The sequence below is a fragment of the Engraulis encrasicolus genome, chromosome 11 (assembly GCF_034702125.1).
Source record: "Engraulis encrasicolus isolate BLACKSEA-1 chromosome 11, IST_EnEncr_1.0, whole genome shotgun sequence".
Lineage (NCBI taxonomy): Eukaryota > Metazoa > Chordata > Actinopteri > Clupeiformes > Engraulidae > Engraulis > Engraulis encrasicolus.
The window spans coordinates 291723-313807 of NC_085867.1; positions in this window are offsets into that span (position 1 = coordinate 291723).

Here is a 22085-nt window from a genome sequence, read left to right on the forward strand (position 1 = left end):
ATTCAGGAAAGGTGTGCATTTTTGAAAGTGGTGTTAGCTTGGTGACAGGATAGCACAGGTGCTTCGCTTTGAGGCTAGACGGAAGAAGTAGACAACTACATCGATAATAACATTGGCAACAACAAGTTGCCACAAAATAGTAAACTTAGTGCTTCGGCGAGCACATCAGGGGGAAAACGGATTTCCTACCTTATTCCTTATTCTGTCCTGTTTGTTCCTGTTACTTGAAGATAGAGGCAAAATATTAGAATTATATTTAGATTCGCCAAATAGGCTATCAATTTGATAGATACCTGTGTGGTTGAATAACGAATGCTAAAAGAGGAAAATGTCAACATTGTGACCTATGGTGGAAAAAAACGAATGATCTAAAAATGAAATGTGGAATCCCAATTTATTCCAGAGGTAATTTTTATCGAGATATTAAACATTCCAGATTTCATTTCATATGCAACGAGACCGCCTCAGGGCCAAAACATACCAAGGCGGAACGGAACGGTCGCAGGACGGACGCGGTCTTTCTGCTTAGTTTTGGCCGGCGTGCTTTTCTCTGCCTTGCACACTGCACACTGACAGCGTCGGCGTGCGCGGCCAGTCCTATTCAAAACCCTAGCCACAGCCAAAGCTAGCATGCTACTTTGCCATTCATTTGAATGAGACACCGCCGGTCGCCGGCGTGAAAAATACGCTCGAGTTCTATTTTCCAAACGCAGCGCGGCGCGGAGCCGGCTCCCGCGCCGCTGACGCCCGACTACCGCCGGTTGGTGTGTAAGGACAGATAGGTTTCAATGTATTTTCACCGACGCCGGTAAAAAACGCGGCCGTTCCGCGACGCTTTACCGCAACGCTTTACCGCCTTGGTGTGTAAGACCGCCTCACCGCCTGACTCTGTTGAAGCCAGTAGAACTGACACCTGATTGGTTGGCCGCTGCATGACTTCGCCAACGAAGCATCTACTAACAAGGTGGATAGGCACTTCAGCAGGAAACCCTCGTTTTGTTTCCTTGTGTGTGCCTGCGACACTCCATCGCTGGATATAAAAAAATATGATTTAAAAAAAATATTTTATTTATTTCTTATGACAACTTTGGGGAAGCTAAGCTTCCCCTAGCCTCTTAATAGCGCCGCCCATGGTTAGCACACAAAGTAACAACTGCTTGGAGAAATGCACACTCTGAAGTAGTGATGACTTTGAAAGTGAGGCACCTCCTATCCGTATCTCGACAGTGAAGTTGAATTACAGCTGGAGTAGATCCATTTAGTCCAGCTATCACCTCAGCCACCCCGAGTAACACACAGCGCTAGTCTACTTCAGAGTGTGACTCCATCCATTAGCTAAACTTGTAGTACATATTTGACCACTACTTTATTATCCAAATATTTTACAAATTACACCTCGGAATAAAACAAAATCCAATCGGCATGCAGATAATACTGCATTATTGGTGCGGACGGTGTCATATTGTAATGCCACGACCGTGTTTTTTTCACAAAGAAATTACAAGGTGTGTTGTGGAGGAAACAGCTGAGTCATGGTGTCAGCGGTGACATCCAATCAAATGTGCTGGTGGTGGTTGTACACTATTGCTTTGTACTTCACACACAGAATTTAGGAGGAAACAGCTGAATCATGAGTCAGCAAGACACATGTGGTTGTCATCCAATCAAAAGGGCTATTCATGCTTGTCTCTTGTTGCTTATTGTAACGGAACGCGCATCTCGCTCTCTTCCTGGACCAGCGCAGCGCGTTTCCTACATTACCCACACCACCTTGCCACTCTCTAGTTATGGGGTGTGGTTATAAATAAAGCCAAGTTCAAGCTCAATGGCGGCGAGACTGTCTACAATCAACACACGCTCAGTGGATTACCAGAGTGGGACCCCGAGTGTGCGCCACGAAGAAAGCGTTTCTTTGATTGCCGTTTAAAGCACTGGAATGGTGCGCTCCCGAAGGTTGAAGACGACGTGGGTGAAAAGGAATCTCGTCTGCGACAAGTAAATCCCTTGGGACCAGGACGCTACAACAACAGAGTTGGTGGCGTTGTCACCAAGAGGCCTTGTTCAGTGCAGACCTGGAGATATCCCCAAAGCCACCTTGCTGTCTGGTCGTAACCAGATCTGGACGAGGACATAACGTCGGACCAAGAGGATGGTAATGAGCGCTAGTCTTTGCGCACCTGGCTCTTTCACTCTCAAACCCCCGCTGCTGCAGCCCTCGTTCGCCCCCCTTTAAACATCATCTCCATGTCCACAAGCGCATACACCATTTGCACACACGCACTACACAAACACCTCATCATCTCAGGACATTTATGTTATGTCGTGTATGTCTTAATTATGTGTTGAAAGATTTGTTGTATGTAACCTAATTTCGTGAAGTGCACTAAAAATAACAAAAGACATTTCTGGTGTTTCTCATTCATTCAGTTGCATTCAAATCACTGTTGGTTAATTCATTTTTACCTCCGCCAGGAGGTTATGTGATCGCCCGATTTCTGTGTTATCATGTCTGTCCGTCTGTCCTTCTGTCGCTCTGTTCGTTCGCTGCTATTTCGTGGCCTGCCACAAGGTGGCCGAGGTGAATTGAGCAATGACAGGGCGCGCCTGTGAGGTGGATTGATGGACAGTGACCACACACAGCCAGAATGTATTTCGCGAGGATTTGCTGTGCCTACATGGCTGCGTAGCCAATGCGTAGCCAATAGCACACCAAATGATATATAATAGCCGATATGCCGACAATATGGCACACATATCGTCGCCGAGTTTATTGTTCTCCGAGTGTTTGCCCTGTCAACCAAATCAGCGTTCGAGGGGCTACCGGTAATTGCTCTCCGAGTGTTTCCCTGAAGTTTACGAAGATTGGAGATATTAACAACGGCAAACAGTGTTTAACAGTGAACAGAAAGCGCCAAGAAGGGAAAGGTACCCAGTTGGTTCTCTACATGAAAGGTTAAATAAAGTTGTGTGGCGACAGTCACCACAAAGCCAAACAGAATGCAGAGCGCGCGGATTTGCTGTGCCTGCATGGCTGAAGCCATAGGTGCGTATAGTCAATAAATAGCACCCAAACATAATGTAAATATGTAGGCTAATGGCATGCATATCGTCACAACTTTCGCGGAGTTAATTGTTCTCCGAGTGTTTTCCATGTCAACCAAATCAGCTTTCTCTCGCCTGTTGAAGTTTGTAGCCCACGGAGGGAGGGGAATAGCCTAATAACGGTGAACAGTGTTGGCTATCAATGATGAACAGACAGCGCCAAGGAGGGAACGGTATCCAGTTAATGTGTTTGACAGTGATACCAAATCGTTCTCAAAGGCCAAGGTGCCCCCGTAGTCATATCATTCACTATAGGCTATATTATGGATTGATATTAATAGCTGCGCTATTTAATATTGTGGCAAAACAATTATGTGATGAAAGGCATAATGCTTCCAATCATCAAAATGTTTATAACAACACAATGAATGAACAATGACACCAGGCTACAGTATAGCGATGGGATACAATATTTTCCAAATTAGGTCCTATAGCCTATGGCATGACCAATCACATTTGCCAATCACACAATGGCAGGTGAACTAATACCAAAGCTAACCAGGTGAGGTGACATAAGCCTTAGCTAATAAAAGAGACACATCATTTGGTTAAAATTGAATGTTCACTTCTCTGAACACTGTAGGCCTAGCCTATAAATAGTCTAGGCATGCATGGATTACACCACGACATGTCACAAATATGCTATTACAACCAAATTCAGCTTCCTAGGCGGAGGTTTGCACTCTCTGAGTGCATTTCTAATTGGGATTGTGACGCTTGTTAAACCGACCGCAGTCTGACGGCTGCTGGCGCCCAACAAACAAACTTTAAAATCTTTAAATCAGTGTCGGTGGCAACGTTACAATATACAGGACTGACATTTTACAGACTGACATAAAGTGCAAGATAGGACAGGTAATAGTGATGGACCGGTAACAATAAGTGGTCAATAATAAATACAGTACACATTAACATTTAACATTGAACATTTAACATTGAACATGTAAACAGAAGATAAGATAAATGTAAAAAAAAGGTAATGGTAACTGATTGTCAGTCAGGCATGTTTTGATATGCAAGACATAAAATTAGGGGTTAGGGATTTGGGGAGGAGGAAGGGGGGCCCATTCAGAAAATGTCCCGGGCCCAGCCAAACCCGTCAGCTGTATAGGAGCATGCTTGCAAGAATCATGTGATTGTCTGCCACACAACCACACACACAACTATTGCAGTATACTATTCCAGTAGCATAGCACAGCATACTATTCCAGTTAGAAACGTAGCATAGCAGGACATTCCACCGCAAAAGAAGCCTTGAAACAACCAAACTGTGTTTCAAACACGATTGCTATTTAAACAAATCTACAGACAGTGTTCTCAAGTCTCATGCTTGGAGCCTGTGACACATGCATCTCAACGAGTTCACACTCTCACACGCCACATGTACAGTATGTGGTATAATCAGGGCTCTCAAGTCACCCTCTTTGAGAGTGTGACACACGCATCTGAGTGAGTTCACACTCTCACATGATATTTCACACTCTGAAGTTTTCCAATCTTCGCACATTAATCCATCCAACCTATCCACAGACGCATTAGAAATTGGTAACAGCGCTTCTGTGCTCAGACTAGTTACCACGCTATTCAGCCAATCAGAAAATTGTTCGGTTGTCGGGCAGATCAGAGCAGTGGATCAGAGTTTCATCCAATAGTGTGCAGCGCGCGTTCAGAGAGAACTGTTACGAATCGCAAGTAGGCAAACTGGAGACGCAGGATCCAGGACCATCAGGTGATAACTTTATACAGGTGAAAATATGAGTCTTGTATTTGCTAGGCTACTGTTTTTACTCCTTATACCCATGTAGCCTTGACAGGGACGTTACAGTTTTTGCCTACTGCTTGCACACACTTTGCAAATTGTGGCTCATAGAGTCAAAACTCTACACACAAGCCAATTACTCTCAACACTTGCAGATAAACCCTGCACACATATGCCGACATGAAACTCTGCTATCAAAACCTAAGTATTGCCATAAAAACGTAACAATCTTTTGTCAAAACCTCACTTTCATGTCAAAAGACACACATGAGCACCAAATGAGAAAACAAATGAATCAACATTTAAACAGTTGTCTGCTTTATACAAAACACAGCAGTCTTTCTTTTTGTAACAGTCTATTCAGTCTCACAGAATGTACATCTTCACAAGACCCCAAAATGCAATACTGTACATAACTGCACCTTACAGAACAGGACATTACAGTAAACTGAAGCAAAAAATATATATGTGAAACAGTACATCACTCTAAACACAACAGTGTGTAGGTGAGCTTATGGACCATTTGTTTGTGTATGGGGTATATTCACAAATGTTCAAACATCTAAGTATGATATAGATATGTGGTTGATGTTAACATGCTGTAATGAAAATCATAGACAATATACCTTGTTTGTTTGGGTATGAGGTATGAGGTATTCTTCGTGAAATACAATACATTTCCACAGACACAATATGCAGCTGACATCTAGATGACGTCATCAAAATTATATCATGTTCAGTCAGTTTGCTCAAGTGCTTGGAATTGTGTTCTGAAAATGACACTATTTCTACAAACTATCATGTTCACATTACCTAACATGTGATGATGAAGACAAAAGGCTGCTCTTGGTGGCATGTATCAGGCTAGGTTTTACAGTATGTGAGTCAGTCAATGCCATAGGCTACTCCATATTCTACTTTTTAGAACCGTGAGTGTAGGAAGGTGTGAATTTAGCATAGAAGCAATCAAAGTAAAACAAATAAATTGAAAATAAAATAAGTGCAGTGTAATATAAAGAATGCAACTTTGTAACTGGCAGAATAGTGGTTAATTTTGAAAGCATGTGTTTTATTGTCTGTGTCTAAATCTTGGCATACATCAGTGTGTTTTGTTTTTTTTAACAGATGTGTTTTCACAATGACACTCTGAGATTTCACTTTTGAACAAAGTGTCTTGTGTATAAAATTGTGTGCAGACAGCTGAAGTCTGTGTGTTGTGTAAAGGAGCAAGTGCTCATCAAAACTGGTATGAAAGTGTAATGCTTGACTTTTGTTTAAAGTAAAGCAACATGTGTTTGAGTTGTAGTACCAACAACTTAAGGATATGCCACTTTGGTTTGAGCATCGGCCTATAGTGTTTAAGCAGTAGGCAAAAACTGTAAAAGAGAGCAAAATGGTTAACAACCCTAGCTAGGCTATAACTAAACCCCAGCAGATTGTTTCTCTGATGATCATCCCTCCCAAACATGATGGAAACTACGTGCTTTGCTTATTATAAAAATCGTTTCGTAATCCGTAGTGGTGTTTACAGGCAAGCTTCTCAGAATGTGGCATATAGCCTAATACAGTTTTTCTCGATTGCCTCCACACAAGTTCTGGTACTTCACACACAATTCTCGGAACATCTCACCCATTTCCCAACTCCCCTAACCAATGTCACTGAACACTAAACACAATTCCTACTTAACACTCAAATTCCAGTTTTAAAACACACTCTTTTCACACCATTACACACAATTCTCTGGATTACACTTAATTTTCATGAAGAAAAACACTGGGTTTCTCATGGAACACACTGTCATTCACAACACTACAATCAACTGCCATACTATGTTCACTTCCTCATCACATGGGCAAACTCTCTTCATACCGGTTTACAATCTGAAATCATCACCCCATAAGGACACACATTGCATGTGATATTGATGAAAACATGAGTGGATGCAGTGTGAAAACACATTTTTTTCCGTTTTTGAACTACAAAATCTGTTATACAAGAGATCACTTTCATGTGGTTACCCAATATTTTACAATAAATTAGTGATTTTTTTTAAATGTCAGAAAAATATGTAAAATATATTTTTTTGCCACACATCTGTGTACTCAATGGAGGAGGCATGTGGCGATATTGCTGTTGATGCCTTCTCTGGGTGGATGCGCCATGCAAGACGGTATTTCCCTCGTTGCCTGGCCAGGGAAACTATTGCATGTGATGTGGATGAGGTCCTGTGGCCAGACCACAATAGAAGGCAGGATGAAGCAGAGTAGATGTGAGTGTGTGTGTTTTTTTTTCATAGCAATAGGCTATACAGTAATGTAATAGGTTTTTTGTACTGCCAAATAGGCAGTGGGGTTTATCTTTGTGTTGTTTTTGTGAAAAAGAAATAAAAATCTTTCTGTTTCTGTTTGTGTGTTGTGGGAATGAAGTTTTTCCAACTTATGTCACAGTATCCATGCAATCCAGAAAAAAAGCTCAAGTTACTGGGATAAATTAGTTTGACCCTGTGCCCAACAGTGTTTTAATGGGTCTGCAAATGTGTATTGTAGTGACTGTCTGTGTGTGTCATTTGACGACAAAATGAGGTTTTTAGAAGAGAGTACATTGTTTTGAGACAAGACGTGCATTTTTCAGAGGTAGTGAAGAATTTGGCCCGTTGTGTGTGAGGTTTGGAGATTTGTGTGTAGAGTTTTGAGAATTCGAGGACCGATTCCGAAAATTGTGTGTAGGCAATCGAGAGAAAAACTGTAATAGCAGTAATTTCATTTGTCAATGAGAAACAGAATTATTGACACCTCGTAGCAATTACAGTTTTTCTCGATTGGTTTGGCTAATTTCTCAAAACTGAGATGACATTCTCAAAACAACACGGACAAATCCCCAAACCAACTTGCAATTGGGTCATTCCAGCTGGAATCAGCAAATTTCTGAAAAATCTCCCACTCGACCCCCTCGGATTTGCCTGACAAAATGTATGTGATGGCTTAAACATACAATAGATTATATCCACAATATCAGAACTCAGCTGTGGATACTGTTGCCACAAAAAACTGTAAAGGACACTCCCTACCCCTGTTTTACCAAGATTGCATGAGTGACCATGTTCAGACTCAATTATCTCCAGAACTATTTGTGTCAGATTCATTATATTTTCAGGGTTAAGAGTCCCAGACCTGAATATCATATATTACAATTTGCAGCACTGTAAGTCAAATCACACTGTAATAATGAGCCTCTACTTTTTGTAGATATCATATGTTCTAGGGTTTCCAAATGTCTGTAAAAACCTCAAAGTACTACATGTAAGGTTCATCCTTGGTAAATGGTCTGATATGTACCATGACTTTCACATCATAGTATATCTAACAAAAGGCTCCAATGGTTGTTGAGATACAGAAGTCCAAAGATGGGAAAAAATTAATTCGCACCAATGTTTGGAGCAATATTTCCAATGTATGACACTAGTTAGGAACTTTCTGTTTGGTGTTTCTGAAAGAGGATGTTTTTTTTAACAACATATCAAAAAATTGGGATGGTGTTTTGCCTCATTCTTTTTATAACAGACTTCAAAATCTCAATTGGCTACAATTACTTGAAGCTATGAGGACCATGTCACCAACCGACTTGTCGCAACTCTCAAATCCATGGCTCTGATGTCACCTTAACAGTGAAAACAAGATGGCTACCCTGTGAATGACAAAGCAAATTCTAGGGAAACCATAACACTTGAAAATGAATTGATTGATGCCACACAGCAAGAATAGCACATTGCACATGGCTTTGATAGACATTAATTATTTTAATTGTAAAATCATAATAATCATCATCATAATTTTAGTAGTAGTAGTAGTAGTGGTAGTAGAAGTAGTGGTAGCAGTAGTAGTAGTCTTGGAATAAAGTGATGAAATAGGAGAGGATTAAAGAATTGTAGCACTCTTGTTTGCAACAAGGACTCCCATCCTAACTTGTCTTTCAATCAGCACCTGTAACTTTATATTTGCTATGAAGCTTGTGTCTTACTCGTTAAGTTACCAGCTGTATTGCAAAATAACTTAATTCATACTGGCTAGAGATTCCCTCAGACTATTTTGACAGCATGGTCCTAGAGTTTTTGTTAGAAGAGTTTGCTTGCATGCAGTATTCAATATCAGGTGAATATTGAAGGCACATAATTTCGTATTGGCACCAGATAGCCATGTGGTTCTTGTCACATTGCTGCGATCTAATTCAGCTGCTTGCATCATTGTAATAATATCCCACTGCAATGCTGACAAGTGGATTGCAGGTTAGCAGCAGTGATTACAACAATCATGGTTTGGATACTTGTACTCAATGTTCATTACTTCTAATGTCCATCATCACATTGATCCAGGTGAGATGATGGAAGGAAGGAAGCTTTGCGGCATGCAAAAGCGTTCAGATATGGTGGTGGATTGGGGGCGGGGGTCAGTTCTACAGTCAGGGTACCTCTGTCGTGGTGACTGTTGGCGGGGGTGGGACTTTTTTATGGCCGCATAGGAAAGTAAAAGTTGATTAGAGATGACACATAGGAGGAGACAGTTTGTAAAGAGGTATCCTGATTGTAGAACTTCCCGCCCCCCATCATCCTCCCCTGACCGGAGTGCCCTGAGCATGGTGGTGGTATGCTTACTGAAATCAATACCTCTGTTGTCCTTCAAGGTGTTCCTCATTGAATTGCCAATGAAGGAAGATTGCACACAACAATATGAGTGCAGATACCTAATGCATCATCAATGACAATAGCAAGCTACCTTGTAAAGTCAACACATAAGATGCAACTGGTGATTGAAAGTTAAGTGTGTTTAAAATGTTATGTCACAGGCCAGAGCATTACAAGTTCCTGACTTGTTTAATTCATTTCATTTTTTTTCAAATATTAAATCATTATCAAGGAAATCAAGGTTGCATCAAGGAAATCATATCAACGCCTTGTTTTATTTCCAGAGGTTGTTTTGTTTAATGACTTCTCTCAAAATGGTACTTCTCTCAACCATCTTGAATTTATTGCTAACGTAGCGCCAGTGAGAACATGTTGCGTAGTTACTTGATCATCTGGCCGATAGTACACTTAAAAAGATGAGGCCAGAATCCCAGAAAAAAATCAGAAATACTGAGCTGAACAAGCAGGGGTGTTAACAGCTTTGGCTGGGCCCGGGATAAAGTCGTCTGAAGAGACCCCTTCCCAATACATGCAATGTAATGAGTACCCAATCTTGATTCCCCCATGTCCTTGGCCCAGAACAATTCACCACTTCCGCTTCCCTCTGCACTATTTGATCACAGGCTTATGTCACACCGCAATGCGCTTTACGATCATTAAAAGAAATGAGTCAAAACACCATTCTATTTTTTTGCTATGTTGTTAATAAAAATATCCTCTTCCAGACACAACAAAAAACAAGTGCACAGCTGGTGTCATACTTTGGAGGTATTGCTCTAAAAAATGGTGGGTTTTTTTTCATGACGCCACTTTGGATGGATTTGAGGGATGCATGCCACACTGCATTGAGATTTGAAAAGGCATTATACAAATAAAGGGGCAAAACACCATCCCAATTTTTAGATATGTTGTTAACCCTATCGCGCCGGATGCATCATATATGTCTCATCAAATTCAAAGCCCTCTCCACGCTGACACAAAAAAAAATCGATCTGAAAAACATCCTGCGTGTCATTTCCAAACGTCCTGCAGTACACGGAAACCGCCACAAGAGAGCAGCGGTCGACAACAAGTTGACCACAGCTCTGCGAAAAACAGGAAAATGGGGTAGAAGCGGTTTCCCTGACCGACTCTGAGATTTCGTCAAATTGCATAAGGTTTGTGTACAAATTTCCGAAATATAACTCTACATCCTTTAATTTGAACACTTGCTTTGTGCAATTAAGCAAGGAAGAGTTTATATTTTTACACCGTGTTGCAGAGAGATCGTGCTAAAACTGATGAGACATATAAGCATCATCCGGCGGTGGCAGGAAGTCAGCCATCAATGCATTTGCTCCATAGGGAAACTTACAAAGCACACCACGACGATCGTTTAACAAAACACACAAGTTGTTTTACTTCAAGACAAAGATATTGCCTTAAGAAACAGGTTTTACTTGCAATTTTGAAAATGTAATGCAAAATGTTGAAATTATGATCTCGTAAAAAAATGCATTGAAGTGAATGGAGAAATGGTCCAATTGTAGTAATGGACCCATATATTCAAATTACACATCAAAAATGAATAATGATCTATATTACACTCATAAATAGGTTGTTGAGCATTCGATCAGCTATATTTTTACATAGATTTTAAAAAATTACCCAACCAGGCTGTGGGAAATGTAAAATATGGTCCTGCTAAAACAAGGATAGGCTTAAAAAAATGGCAGGATCTCACTAAATATTTAAAGATAATCCTCAAATTAAATTGTCTGACAACTTTTTTAAATTAAAAAAAGTTGTAAATGTATTAAAAGTCATTTTTCAATTGTCATGAAATTGGAATTTTCATTCTTTAAAAGCCTGATGCATCATATATGATGCATTAAATATCTCAGCGACCTTAACAAAATTTTGAATTTTTTTTTTACATTTCTTATAAGGGACCAATATTGAAGCAAATTCCAAAAAAATAGAATTTTCTCTCATTGCTTTCATGGTTCAGGTTTCACAGGGTTAATAAGAATACCCTCTTCCAGAAACAACAAACAGCAAGTTTACAACCGCTGTCATATATTGGAAATATTGCTCCAAACAATGGTGTATTGTTTCCTTCCCATGATGCTGACTTCCTGGAACTATTTTGGAACTATGCCATTGGCTCCATGAGCCGCCATCTTTGTGTGAAAATGGAACACAAAAATCAAGGGGATTGGCCACCTTCTTAGGATGGAATTGAGGGTTAAGTCAGAAATACTGAAATACTGAGCTGAACAAGTATAAAATCACCTATTTGGTATCAGAGATGTTAGGTTTTAGTGTACACTGACTTGGCTATTCATTTTAGGTGTAGTAAACCCAATTTTTCTAAGGTAACAGGGCTTCTAAGGTACACCTGCGCGTCACACAGGAATGAGTTTTTAAAATTCATTATAAAAATAATGGGGCAAAACACCATCCCAATTTTTAGATATGTTATGAATAATAATATTATCTTTCAGAGACACCAAACAGCAAGTTCACAACTGGTGTCATACATTGGGAATATTGCTCCAAAATAATGGTATAAATTAGTTTTTGCCCATCTTTGGACCTCGGCATCTCAACAACCATTGGACCCTTATATTAAATATGATGTGATGTGAAAGTCATGGAACATATCTGACCATGTACCAAGGATGAACCTTGAATGTTGAAATTTGAGGTTTTTATGGACATCTGAAAACAATTGCAATTTTAATTTTAAAGAAAAGTAGAGGGCCAGCATTAAGGTGTAATTTGACATACAGTGCTGCAAATTGTAATGTATGCTCATCATGTCTATGACTCTTAGCCCTGAAAAAAATAATTGACCTACCACAAATAGTTTTGGAGATAATTAAGTCTGAATATGGTCACTCAGGCAGTGACACCAAATCAGGGGGAGGGGGTGTCCTTATTTACAGATTTTTTGTGGAAAAATTATGCACAGCTGAAATCTGTAATGGTGGATATGTTCTATTGGATGTTTAAGCCATCACATATATTTTTTTCAAGCAAATCCGAGGGGGTCGAGTGGGGACCATTTGCTTATTCCAGCTGGAATGACCCAATTTCCCAAAACAGAATGGCATTTTTCATTGCTTTAATCAAATATCAAATGCTTCGTACATGTCTCAAATGTTTAGTACATCTCTGCAGATGGCTATGTACAAGTACCCTACAGTTGACACATTGAGCATACATTTAGCACATTTTCCAAATAAACTGATCTTGCTTATCTAAACGAATTAGACAATTCTCTGTGTAATGGCTGCCCAAAACATGTCAGCATGATTTCATTGTGTGAGTCATCATATGCAAAGTAGTCTACACAATTGTCAAAACAGTCAAGGACATAATATTTTAAGAATTTCTTTACTGTAAACAGTAAATTCATGACAGTGTTCAACAGGCCAGATGGTATTGTAACTTTATTAGTTTGTAGAAAATAATTTTACAACCGTGTATACTACAGTTTCCTCTGTTATTTGGCTAATTTCTTGACATTTTTTCAAACGGCATTCTGTGGAAGGAATTTAGTTTCGACACACGGGTAAACTGTTTTTGCAGCAATATGATTATGTGATGAGGATACATGAGGTTATGCTGAACCATCCAATTTAAGATGGTATTGTAATTTTATTAGTTTGTAGAAAATAATTTTACAACCGGGTATACTACAGTTTCCTCTGTTATTTGGCTAATTTCTTGACATTTTTTCAAACGGCATTCTGTCGAAGGAATTTAGTTTCGACATACGGGTAAACTGTTTTTGGAGCGATATGAGCATGTGATGAGGATCCATGGGGTTATGCTGAACCATCCAGTTTATTTTGACAGAAGGACTAAATGAATGCAAATGAGCCAAAGCAATTGAGAAGGATCTATGCCATTTTTATGGTACCGACTATTTATGTGGGAGAAGGATTAGTGCTGATGCAAGAATGAGCTGTTTTGAGAAGTATATGGCATTTTGATAGTTATCTGAACTGTTTTGCAGAAGTGTAAGAATGTTTGGCTAAATAACCCAATGGTTATAGGAATGTCATCTCAGTTTCAAGAAATTAGCCAAACCAATCGAGAAAAACTGTAAGATATGGAGAAATGACGTGCCACCAACCAGTCGAGTTGTGCTGAGGACGAACAACGTTCAGTGTATCCAATGGAAAGGGGATAGTTCTAGTCGCTTAGGAGCTGTCATGTCACGTTTAGGATATGTTTCTCTTATTGCATTTGATTTAGAATGTCATGGGAATAAACCGTGGACGTGGAGACAAAAGAGGAGACTGAGTGGGAGGTGGGTAAATAGTAGACAGACTGGAGAGAATGGAGGAATGCAGGTATGGTAGAAGAGGGGGCAAGTAGGCTAAATAAGTCAGGGGCTACCAATAGTGCTGGAGATATCATGGTACTGAATGAAAAAGGGAATTATTTGGGTCAGGCGCCTAAAAAAATTGATTGGACTTAAATGTAATTTGAGCTGTTAAGGTCAATGCACAATAAAGAACAGATAGGCTACAGACTGTAGACCTCATTGAGCTACATTTGAAAGGCCCATTTGGGAAAAACTATTAGTAGGCCCATGTGATTTTAATGCTTGTTATTACAGTTTTTCTCTATTGCCTCCACACAAGTTCTGGTACTTCACACACAATTCTCACCCAACTCTCCTAACCAATGTCACTGAACACTAAGCACAATTCCTTCTTTACACTCACATTTCAGTTTCAAACCACTACACACAATTCCCTGGATTACACACAATTTTCATGAAGAAAATCCCTGGTTGTCGCATTGAACACACTGCCCACTCATCACATGGGCAAACTCTCTTCATACCGGTGTACAATCTGAAATCATCACCGCATAAGGACACACATTGCATGTGATATTGAAATTGAAATAGAAACACACATTGCATGTGATATTGATATTGATATTGATATTGAATTGAAAACAATGAGTTGATGCAGTGAGAAAACACATTTGTTTAGTTTTTGAACTCCAAAATATGTTATACAAGAGATCACTTTCATGTGGTTACCCAATATTTTACAATAAATTAGTGCATTTTTTTTTAAATGTCAGAAAAATATGTAAAATATATTTTTTGCCACACATCTGTGTACTCTGATTCTAAAAACAATATTTCAGTATTTTACTACAGAAAAATACCATCTTTAGTAAGTAGAACAGTGAAGAAAATAAGTTTCTACTGTGTGTCAAGTTGAGTATAGAGTTTTACCTTGTGCATATTAGTGTTCAATGGTTCACATAAGAGTGTATTAAAATGACAGCTTGTGTGTGTCATTTGAGAACAAAATGACCTTTTTAGAAGAGAGTACATTGTTTTGAGACAAGACGTGCATTTTTCAGAGGTAGTGAGGAGTTTTGAGAATTCGAGAACTGATTCCGAAAATTGTGTGTAAGCAATCGAGAAAAACTGTAATTAATGGTTAGGGTAGGGGTAGGGCTATGGGGGGAGATGCCAAGATGCCCCCACAATGAAAATGGTCTAAAATAATCCCCCTCAATGAAAATGGCCAAAAATCACTTCCCTCTAAAATAGGCATCCGTTCTTCACATATTGTGTTAAAATTGCACTTTTAACAACTATTTTCAAAATTTTCTCTGGGGAGAAACCCCCGAACCACAAATAATTAGAATCAATCTCTCACCATCGAGGCATGAGAACGATTTTAGTGTTTGTTTGTTATGTACAATGAAAAACAATGGGTTTAGTCGCTTAGGAGGTGTCGTGTCACGTTTAGGATATCTTAATCATTTGCATTTTAATTGATGTCAGGGAAGAAACGGTGAACGTGGAGACAGAAGAGGAGACAGGACTGGGAGGCAAAGAGGAGACTGGAGAGAGAATGGAGGTGAAAGCAGAATGGCAGAAGACAGGGCAAGTAAAGAAGACAGGATGAACCAAGATAGTGCTGGAGAGTCAGGAATTACAGTTTTTGCCTACTGTTTGCACACAATTTGCAAAATTTGGCTCATAGAGTCAAAACTCTACACACAAGCCAATTACTCTCAACACTTGCAGATAAACCCTTCACATATATGCCAACATGAAACACTGGTATCAAAACCTTAACATTGCCATAAAAACTCAACAATCTTTTGTCAAAACCTCACTTTCATGTCAAAAGACAGACATTAGCACCAAATGAGAAAACAAATCAGATCATCATTAAAACAGTTGTCTGCTTTATACAAAACACGGCATTCTTTCTTTTTGTAACAGTCTATTCAGTCTCACAGAATGTACATCTTCACAAGACTCCAAAATTCAATAATGTACATTACGTAAATAACTGCACCTTACAGTACAGGACATTGAACTGAAGCAAAATATATCTTAAGGCGAGACACGGCAGGTGAAATCATCGTTTTTTCATGCCCTGGTCAAATCTGAGATTTTGGGCTAGTTTGCATCCTTAACTTGTTGTCTTTCACACTGGTGTGAAGAAAACGTCTAAAAAACAGTATTAGATAGTTATTTTATTACATTTGGTAGACTTGCGCTTGTGATTTTTAGCTTGATTTGTCATGTTTTTCCTCTTGTTACGCACAGTGTTTATTTGCAACCGTTGGGTTTTATATGCCTTCCGAGGTCTCGTTGGAAAGCTTGAGTCTTCCCGCATATAGTCATGTATTCCAAATAAGGATATTTCCGCTGTGTCAACCACCAATCATTGATTTAGACAAGGCGAAAAAAACAGGAAGAGAAGGTTGAAACGAAATCCGATTGGCCGGAATGGGAGATTCGGCACTGTGATTGGTTCTAATCAGTCACGTGTCACTCTCGGCTGCAGTGGATTATTTTGGAGTGAGGAGTATCCAACGGAGCACTTTGTGTCTCCACTTCTTCAAGACGAATTGAAATTACAAGAGCCCGTGCTTACATGTAACAGAAAGCACGGAGAAACAATAAAGCAAACGACAATATATGTTTTAAAGTGAATTATTCGGTACGCTGTCGGCATTCATTGGGCTCGCGTTTGCAATGCGTTGCCTACAGTTAGGTTACCCTCTCCTTGCACCACAACGAAATCTCTGTCAGTGCGCGTTTGAATTGAATAATCAACGAATTGGTACTCATTGTACTGTTTATTTAACGTGTTGTGCGATGTAGCTCACAATTGACTCACATAGCCTAATAACCACTCTTGTATCTTGTTTTCGAGTGAAGTGCACAGGTAAACATGCCGAGGTTGTTCCGAGGTGAAACCAGCCTGGCGACTAACTCTGTGATATTTTTCTTCCAATAGACCAGTATTTCTTAAGTTGATGGATATTGATTATTAGTCTATAATTGACTCCATTGGCACAGAAAAGATTACTTCCTTCAACATTATGGAAAGGGGCTTGTGTAAACAGACTATCTTTGGATGAGGTAGTTGACCACCACACATTGCAAAGCAGAGAGGCTGCTTGTCATCCTGCAACATGCTCACTTCCCAAAGTCAGTAGCCTACAGTGGATATATGAAAAAAATAAGCATGGGCAATAAAATACACCCTGCTATATATTTTAAGTGAAGTAAAAACAAAGAAACAAACAAAAGTAGAGCTTTTTTCATTGGCCCAGTGGTGTGCACAGGCAGAGAAGGCCCTTTCATGAACAAACAGAGAAGTGTCCCAATTTAGTTGTAGCCTATCATGTGGGCTGTTGCCAATCACTGGCATCTAGAGACCATTACACCATTACAAGTATAGTAAAATAATCCTATCTTTAAGGGTAGCCTAGCAGGAAACATTCTGTTTGTCCATAGGCCGAAGCTTAAGCCAACCTTAACATAACCAAAAACTAAATAATAATTAGGCCTAGGGCCTATAGGCCTACTAAAACCATAGGCCTAATCATGATTAAAAATAAACATGGTTTATAACTCCTTGCTGTCACAAATAAGTAGGCCTATACCAGACTGTGCGGCTATTGTAGCGATAGGCCTATAGCTGTTCTGTCAAGTAGATGAGCTATATTCAATTTCAGCCTATTCATTCTCAATATTAAGGACCCTTTTGTGTGATCTTTTGGAAATATTATGGCCAGTAATACATGTTTAGAGAGGTCAACATGAACCTCTGATGCTATAACATCCATGGACCTACTCCACAGTTTGTGATTTTTAACCTGGCAGTTTCTGAGGCCTGTTAGGGCCTATTCTAACATATTGGTAGGCTATATGCAAATTGGAGGACCAGCCATTCACTTCACCAGTTGGTAAGTGAAATAGTATGCTTCAAGTGCACAAATATGGCCTAGATATAGGTGATTTCACTCCAAAATTGGTGTAGTGAATGGCTGGAAGAAATAGGGGGTACAGGATTGCAACCTCGAAAGCCAGATCACTGATGATGGCACGGTACATGCCATGTTGATACCATTAATGATAAAATAAAAAATATTCACCTGTTTTAAATGCAATAGAGTTATCAGTTTTAGTGTAATACATGCATATATTCATCCGAATGCCATTTTTTATGTACGTTGTGGCTTTTTCCAGAAATCTATGGATTTTTGCCATACAAATCTTTAACGGCCATTTTCTCAAAATGAGGTTTTCCTCACACTCAAAGGCCTAAAACTCCACTTCTGTATGACTGACATACACCAAACTTTCCAGTCCTATCCCTGACTGTATATGGAAGATTCTGTCACAGGATTTTGTTGTTATATCATTCTAAGCCTGATTTATAGGACTTTTCCTCTTAAAATGAGGCGAAAAATCACATTTTCAGGGCTAATAGCAGTTTTTTAAGATTTTCTGGGAAACAAAATGAGATATCCATGAACCCCTGTGACAAAATCTTTTAAACAGCTGTAATAACACAATGAAAAAAGAATTTTGAGTCTAGCTCTTCCACATGTCAAGTTTTACACTTTTGAATATATATGCAAATTAGCGCATAATTAATGAAACATAGCCTAATTACCATATTTAAATATAAGATTTCAGAAAACTTCCAATACATTTTTTTCTCCTATATGTATGAGTAATCCACTGGAAAAGTTTCATGGTGATATCTGCAAGTTATTTTTTTTAGCCTATTCACCTTTAGTGTCTCGCCTTAAACATTATATCACTCTAAACACAACAGTGTGTAGGTGAGCTTATGAGCCATCTGTTTGTGTATGAGGTATATTCACAAATTTCAAACGTATAAATATGATATAAATATGTGGTTGATGTCAACATGCTGTAATGAAAATGCTAGTCAATATACGTTGATTGGGTGGTAATGTATGCCTGTGGCGTTAAGTTCTGCTAGGAAGACGAGACAGTACCTCACACTCATCACTGGCCTTAATCATCCAATCATAGCTCCCGGATGGGGAATCCCGCCACGTCTCTCGCTTAACCTCAGCTTTCAGCCAATAGAAAGTCTACGCCTTGGTTTTAAAAGTCTCTGTCTGTTTCCACTCTTTGCTAATCAGAATAAGCAGACGCTGACGCTCCACCTCCATCCCCTTCAACCTCCGGCTCCTTGGACCCCATCTCCTTCAACCTCCGTCTCCTTGGACCCCATCTCCTACAACCTACGCCTCCCTGGACCGCATCTCCTGCAACCTTCGTCTCCTTGGACTCCATCTCTTTCAACCTACGTCTCCCGATGTCCTGGTTCCCTGGTCCGCTTCAGCCTCCTTCAGCCTTATCCCCACGAGCCACCGTCACCAGTTGGTCCCTGTCCTGTAATGGGGGTAGGCTTCGCCCCTGCCTCATCATCGGCAGGATATGAGCCCCCCGTTTTACAAACTATATTCTGCAGGTCGGGGACCTGCGCCAAAGAGAAATGTTGCCTCCCTGTGTATTACAGTTTTTGCCGACTGCTTGCACACAATTTGCAAAATTTGGCTCATAGAGTCAAAACTCTACACACAAGCCAATTACTCTCAACACTTGGAGATAAACCCATCACATATATGGCAACATGAAGCTCTGCTATAAAAGCATAAACATTGCCATAAAAACCTTACAATCTTTTGTCAAAACCTCACTTTCATGTCAAAAGACACACAAAAGCACCAAATGAGAAAACAAATTAGATCAACTTTAAAACAGTTGTCTGCTTTATACAAAACACAGCAGTCTTTCTTTTTGGAGCAGTCTATTCAGTCTCACAGAATGTATATTTTCACAAGACCTCAAAATTCAATACTGTAAATTACAAAACTGCACCTTAGGCCTACAGTAAACCGAAGCAAAATATATCTCAAACAGTCACTCTAAATACAACAATGTGTAGGTGAGCTTACGGTATGTACCTTCTTTGTGTATTGGTTATATTCACACATTTTCAAACATCTAAATATGATATAAATATGGGGTTACGTCAACATGCTGTAATGACAATCATCAATGACAATCAAGTCAATATAGGCTACTTTGTTTGGTTATGAGGTATGAGGTATTCACAAAATACAAAACATTTTTACTATCATGTTCACATTACCTAACATGTGATGATGAAGACAAAAGACTACTCTTGGCGGCATGTATCAGGCTAGGTTTTACAGTACGTGAGTCAGTCAATGCCATACTCCATATTCTACACTTTAGTACCATTGTGCAATCAAAGTAAAACAAATAAATGCAAAATAAAACAAATGCAATGTAATATAAAGCATGCAACTTTGTAACATGGCAGAAGAGTGTTCAATTTTGAAAGCATGTGTTTTATTGTCTGTGTCTAAATCTTGTCATACATCAGTGTGTTTTGTTTTTTTAACAGATGTGTTTTCACAATGACACTCTGACATTTTCCTTTTGAACAAAGTGTCTTGTGTATGAAATTGTGTGTAGACAGCTGGAGTCTGTGTGTTGCGTAAAGGAGCAAGTGCCTTGCTAAACTGGTATGAAAGTGTAATGCTTACTTTTGTTTAAAGTCAAGCAATAAGTGTTTACAGTTTTTTCTGATCGCTAAAGCTCAATTTTCGCAACTTTGGCTGCTTTTGCAAAACTCTACACACAACTACAAGAACATCACACCAATCTAGCAAAGCACTGTAGATACGTTGCAAAATCAAACTAAGGTTGAAAAACGCTATACACTTTTGTAAATTTAGCATATTTGTGTCAAATCCTTCACACAAGCATCTTTGTAACTAACACACACGCACTACAACTACACACATGCAGTATAAATGATACACACATTTAGCTTGTGTTTTCTTTGCACAATGTAAATCAATTGTAGATCACACTTTTGTCATGAATACTTGTGATATAAAAACACAGGGGATAAGACTTCAATCATGGATGTGTATTTACGGTCCCCAAAGCAAACTAAAGATTCGTTTTTGACATGTAATTCAAATGCAAAAGAAAACACAATATAAGTCTAACAATGGGAAATTACTGAACATCCATATGCCTTGCTGGATCTGACAATAAAATTTCATTGACATCACATGCTATGTCTTCAATTGCAAGACAGTGGAGAGAGTATCGCCTTGTATGGTATATCCAGTCCTGATATGCTCTCTGGTCAATATCAATATGGACGTCTACAGTAGCCTATATTCCAAACTGTTGATTACCTGCACATACTGTATCAACATAGTTGCTTTATATGTTCTGAATTCCATTCAATTAGAAATTTGTAGACCTGCTTCATGGGAATTTTGTTTCTTTCAACTAGCTGTGATATTGCAAAGATGCACACATTATTTATATTTGCAAAGGTTCTGCCATGTTCTATTAGGCCTACTGAATTTCCTGCAGCCTTATTGTTAGCCATCACCATATTCAGAATGTGGGTCTCCTGCTCAGGTGTAAACACAGTTGTTTTCTGCCGCATGCTCTCAGAATTCTAGTAATTCTGTAAAGTAGCAATCCCATCACTTGTACATTACTGTATTTCACACATTACAGTCAGTATATAGTATATTGTCTTTCATATACACTGTCTCTGTACATATTTGCTATACTGCGCTGTTGAGTATGAAATGACTCTACATACCGGTTCTCAGCGTGAAATGTTTTGCTTTATGCTCTCTACAGTGTAGCGGCTCAGATTGGGTTGAGCCCTTTCACCAGCTTTCCTGTAGCTCATGCCATGGTTGATGACATGGTCAACGAATGTGTCATCTGTGATTATGTGCCTTTGTCTCCTTTCTCCCTTTCCTCACCCTCCTCTGATCCTCAATCTTCTGGTGTTTCTTTCTCCTTCCATTATTTTCTACACAGAAAGCTTACCTGTGACTTATTTATACAGCATGCCGGTTGCCAGGTGAAGAGTTTATCTAAAGGTGTTTCCCCCTGTCACATATTGTCTAAGAATTGGTATTGTAGTGTACAACATATCCACGAATGTGTATATTTTTTCTAGGAGTGTGTTCATAATTTGCAAATTGTGTGCAAAGCAGTGAGTTGTGTTTACAGTTATGCAAAGTGTGTTTTATAACATTACAAACTTTTTGTGCTATTAGTTTGGCTGATTTGGTTATAGGTTTGTGCATCTGTGTGAGGAGTTCAGCAAAAGCAGCCAAAGGTTACAAAAAATGTGCTTTAGCAAACAGAAAAA